The sequence below is a fragment of the Adiantum capillus-veneris genome, chromosome 21 (assembly GCF_014529385.1).
Source record: "Adiantum capillus-veneris isolate H3 chromosome 21, ASM1452938v2, whole genome shotgun sequence".
Taxonomy (NCBI): domain Eukaryota; kingdom Viridiplantae; phylum Streptophyta; class Polypodiopsida; order Polypodiales; family Pteridaceae; genus Adiantum; species Adiantum capillus-veneris.
Window position 1 is genome coordinate 81,927,461 of NC_140951.1, and position 6,000 is coordinate 81,933,460.

Consider the following 6,000-nt stretch of genomic DNA (forward strand, 5'->3'; position numbering starts at 1 on the left):
TAAGCACTATTGGGGTTAAACAAGGATGTCCATTGTCACCAACTCTCTTTGGTCTATGCATCGATCAATTGGAACAAATGGTACTTGACTTTATGCAAGAAGAAGGCATTGAAGAGGTCACTATTTGCAATGCGGTAATCATGCTTTTGTTGTATGCGGATGATGTAGTGCTTCTAGCACACACTTTAGAAGATGCACAAAATCTTATGGTTGTCCTTGAGAACTTTTGCTTGCATAGTGGGCTGATTGTAAATGAATCCAAAACAAAGGTTATGCTTGTGAAAACCAACCATAAGGAGAAGCCATGCATTGTGTACAACAACGAGACACTTGAAGTTGTTGAGAGCTTTAAGTACCTTGGCCTTGAGGTTCCATCCAATCACAAGTGGCATGAATGTGCTATGCGTCGTTTGGAAGCGGGAAAGAGAGCATATTATGCATTTGAGAACATGTGTAATGCGGGAAACATCAAGTGTTGGGTTCTCAAGAAGTATCTTTTTGATGCATTGGTGACACCGGTTCTTCTTTATGGAGTTGAAGTGTGGGGCGGGAGCATCTCAAAGTCTACTTGGAAAGAGTTTGAGAATGTCCAAAAGCGTTTTCTTACAAACTTTCTCCAAGTTAAGACACAAACACCATATATGCTCCTACTTCTTGAGTCGGGATCTCTTCCAATTGAGGTTATGGGCATGGAAAGGGTTGTGGAGTACATGATAAAGATGCGTCAAAACCCCTCACATCGACTTCCTACAATTGCATGGGAAGCAAGCAAAAAAGTTCAAAAGACGCATAAAAGCAAGATCTTGAGCACGGGATGGATGCAAGACATAAAGAAGTGGTTTGGGAGATGGGATGCATTACACTTGCTACATGATGCTTCAATTGACTCTCAAGTGAATGAAGCTTTTCTACAACGCCAATGTATTACGGCTTGGGAGAAATCCGGTGGGTCACGCTTCATACATTACACCACCTATATTGCCCCCAACTACAAAACCATGTTCTTCGCCGAGAGAGGAAACCGTACTCACACTTACATGCTTGAGCCTATTCCCTTGTCTGCGATACGCACTATCGCAGCAATTCGGCTTAGCTCCCATTTCCTTCGATGCGAGATAGGGCGTTGGGGCAATGGAGAAGAGTCAAATCGATTGTGCACATTATGCTCACTGCAAGTTCGAGAGTCTGAGTACCACACACTACTAGAGTGCTCAGCTTTTGATCACATCCGAACTTGCTTCTCTCACATTTTCAGCCATAACTTAGACCTACACACTTTCCTCTCCCAGCCAAAGTGTGGGCTCTCCATTGCGACTCTCATCACTACAATTTTGGAGCATCGAGAGTCACTCGTCAGCCATACACATACTACATCATATGTAACTTTGGTCCCATAGGTCATATTTGACCTCCGAGGACGATAATAAAATCTATCTATCTACCTATCTATCTATCTCTCTCTCTCTCTATCTATCTATCTCTCTCTTTCCGAGAGTTTCTTTTTAACTATGAGAGAGAGAGAGAGAAAGGAGATTACTACTTTGGCATCAGCCTTAGCATCGGCTCCTCCTGAAAAACAGAGATTGATGTTGGGCGAGCAACTGTATCCACTTGTAAATCAATTGGAACATGGTCACGCAGGAAAAATTACCGACATGTTACTAGAGATGGATGAGCCAAAATTTTTACATTTAATTTAATCTCCTGAGGTGCTGAAAGCCAAACTGACAGAGGTGATGTAGGTATTACAAATGGCCCAAGCTGGTACTGGGCCAAGTAATGCAATCAACCTATCAAGCTTATCTTTGAATGAACCTCTTGTGAGCTAATAGAGCTTCAATATAGCGACTTTGGAGAAGTGGGTCTGGTTAAGAGGGTCACTTTTTTGTGTAGTCTGCTCATTTTGAGCGGTTTTAGTTGGTCTTTTTGTGAGACTTATTTTAGTACTTGATCTAGTAGTTTTCTGAATGGTATGTGAGGAGAATGATACTTGAAGAGGAGAAATTTTGTGCTTTATTTTTAAAAGAGAGAGAGAGAGAGAGAGAGAGAGAGAGAGAGGAGAACTGAGGGTTTTTTTGTGTGTTGTTACAGCCATCCCATCTTGTCAGCATTTCCTCTCCCGCCGGCAAGCTGTGTAAAGTTGCCTCGCCATCACCTCTACCTCTCTCTTATGGTCCATGCAGGTGCTTTTTGATACAGGCCGTCCAATGCTTGGCTGTATCATGCAGCCTTGTTGCTATAGTATGGGGTATTGCATGTGCAAGTTCCAGCTTTGATCGCTCAACCCCATCCAATATCCCAATCCATCTTCTTGCCATCGATTACGATCCTTCATCTTGCCATCGACCGGGATCTTGCCCCTGGTCTAGTGTGTGACTACTATACGTTTTGGATGAGTTGATGAATAGATGAGCAAGAAAGTTCCCAAGGCCGAACTCAAAACCACTCTTGAGCCTGACCCCAAGCCCGAGCCCAGAGGTGGCGCTGAGATCCTCTCTATTGTCTCCTCCAGTCTGGCTCCCATGTTGCAAATCTTAGAGACCACGAGGCTTGATGCCCTCAAGAGAGTATGGGACTACATCAAGGGTCACAAGATCCAGAGTAGTACTGAGAAATTGCAGATCTTATGTGATCCTCCCCTTAAGAAGGAATTTGGACGAGACAATGTTAAGGTGTCAGAAGTGCTCAATTACTTAAGCACATTTTTCTGTTGATGCTATCAAGCTATTGGCGATGCAGACGGCAGAGGGAAAATAAATAGAACGAGTAAACGTCAAAGTGGACATGAGGGTAGAAAATATTATGATGGTTATAATCCTCAAATAATTAAGCTAGTGGCTTCAATGCAGCTAGCTGGTTGTGCTTCTAGCAGACCGTGTGAGGGGATTAGTGGCAGACAACTCAATGTCGAGGGAAAGGCATTGGGGAATAGTGCAAGTCATGGTCTGATGAGCCTTTGGCTTCAGTCACACTCCTCGTCCAACTCTATTGATAACCTATATGAGAATTTGATGAGACAAAAATTTTGAAATGATCTGTAGACATGCAGAAACATCTCTCATGATTGATTCAACGCAGAATATGGTGTTCGCAAGAATTGGTTAATGTGACATAGATCCAAGGAGATGCAGCACCATTGCACCGGAAATCAAGTAGTAAATCATGCAAGTGCAATTACGAAGCGAGAGCTAATTGGCCATCCAATATTGGGAAGAAGTAGGAGGCATGAGATTCAGCTTACACTACTATGATATGACTCCTGCAGCAACCAATATTTCAGTTGACTACAAGTAGCAGTACTAGCACTAGCGTACATCATTCAAAGAGCATAATAATTCATTGCTTATTAGATATGATGCTGATCACTGCATTGAAAATTGAAAAAAACTCTCTTCTAAAAGATCTCCTCACAAACAATCGATCAAAGAGCGTATGATAAGGCCTATGATAGAATTGAATGGGAGTTCATACTTCAAAGATATGGGTTTGGACAGATTCTTTTTGACATCTTTTTAGGAATGCATCAACTAGATTTTTAGTTAATGGTACTCTTACAGATGTTATTCCATTGCATAAATCCATAAGACAAGGGTATCCACTTTCTCCTTTCTCTATGGTATCTCATCTGATGCCTTGGATTGGATTGTGAAAGATGTTTTGCAGTAGGGCAAACTCATTGTCATTGAGTACCCTGATCTATGAAGCAAATATGCCTCCAAAAGTTTGTTGATCATACCAATGCAATTGTGAGGAATGATGCACATGCAATGAAGATTTATAGGGCTTCTCTAACTATCTTGCAAGTGTCTTGATTATTAACCATGCTAAAAGTCTGGTTTGTTGGGGGAAAAAACATGCCCATATTGCGTGCTGGCTGGTGTTTTAGGTCAAGCCACTATCTGATAGTTTATAGTTTAGCTTCTTTTTTATGTGCCATATTAGTACAACAGGCTAGTGATCAACATTGATGGAGTCATGCTATAAATATCCACTTTCTAGCAAGAAAATTTGAATGATTGGAAGATCCATACCAATTAAAATTGTGAGTGGAGGTTTGAGTACTAAAATAGTTAATAGGAGTTTTGGTTATGACTTGAAAAGTAATTGTGCTCCAAGGATCCTTTATCCTCTTGACTAAAAAAGAGAGACAGTGAGAGGATCCTGCGAGGAAGCGTTCACCAAAACCTTTTGTAGGAACCAATGGAAAAAAGAACATTGAATATCTTAACAAAAAAGAATTGGATTTTTATTGAGTTTTACACTAAAATCCTCCAAATTTAGTCAGTTTCCTTCAATGCCATCCTCAAAACTAGCCTAGAAGTTTTGATTTTGGCCCTTAAAAGTACACTTAAGGCCCGGTTTTAATGAATTTTTTGCCAATGATAGGGATATTCTTTCTCATTTGTGTGTGTGTGTGTGTGTGTGTGAGAGAGAGAGAGAGAGAGAGAGAGAGAGAGAGAGAGAGAGAGAAGCATCTTCTCTCACTTAGCATTGTTCTTTCTAATGGATACCACCTTATCTCGAGCAGACACAAGCTCAAAACAAACTGAATTTGTTGCAAACAAATTAGTATGCAAAGTCATCTCTCTTGTTGAAACTATCATTCCACATTTGAAGAAGGCTCTAGTACCACGTTTTAGGGTATTACATGGCTTTGATCTTTATAGATTGGAGCCAAATTTGCCTCTTATAATTGGTGGAGGCATGAATATTCCACACGACCAAAGATGTAAAGCATATTCCAACGATGATGTTCCCATTGTGTGGTGGATGTTATGGCCTTCCTTACATCTGCCATATGTTTTCAAACAATGATTCAAAATGGAAAGGAGCAGCATCTTCATACTGTGAAAGAAGTTGTTCAATTGAATCTTTGAAGTTGTCACATTGTATGGTAAAAGGATCCTCAATATGTTATTTGTTTCCAACTAACTTTTTTCAATTATGATGATGTCTTTCTAGAAAATTTTAGGCATAGAACTCTATTAATTTTGATTGTTGTTTTTGTAAATTGATTAAAAAAGGCATATATTGGTCAATTAAAGAAAAACATGATTTTATTGCAACAAAAGAAGTCTTTCATAATTAATGGTGTTTGTTGGACATGTGTCGTGTAAAAAGGGTGCCCTTGTATGAAGATCACAACCTTGTAGTATATATAGGCATGGCAAAACGACATGGAAGGGACAATTGGTGTATAGATGAACTAATGTGGTGCAATAAATTGCTAGCAAATTGATGTGGCTAAGAGTAGGAAGGATGCACATGCTCTCAAGTATAAATGACAATCAAGAATCAAAGCACTAGAGAAGGGAACACTTACCTGACAAAAAGAAACAAAGGATGAATTGAGCATTAAGTAAAGGTCTAGAGCTCTCATAAGTCTATCAATCTTACTTCATGCTCAAACATGTGAAGCCCAAGCGAGGAAAATCCAAACAAAAGAAGAGTAGAAGCAGATTGCAATGTGATAACCGGGGAGGGAGTAGGAGCACGAGAAGGAGACAAGTGAGCGCCGTTACCTCACGCTGTGTATTTCATTATCCAAAACTTAAAAATAACTTACAAAATTTGGCTTTTATACCTTAGCCAAGGTTTTTGGTGGTCAGAACTAATAATCTGGGAGCTCTAACTAAAGATAGGTGAAGATAGGTTTCTACAATCTGGAAGCTTGTAGCCCCGGCTCATCAATTACAAAGTTTATATGGAAAATAGGTGTTACAATATTTTCGATTCATCAAAATAATAGATGTTTTTACAATGAGAGCTCCAAAAAATGGTATCCGATGTCGTGGAGCTCCGCTCCCATGCTAACAAATACATATCAAGCTTATTTAAAGCTTACTTGATTAATGGTCAGTGATCATGGCTTGTTAACAGGCCAAGTTTAATGATTAATGTATGCCAAATGCGGCTTTAAAAGGAAAACTGATACCTTAATGATGCCAAAAATGACTATGCTTGAAGTGAGAACAGATGGGAGTTTATGATCTAGAACTG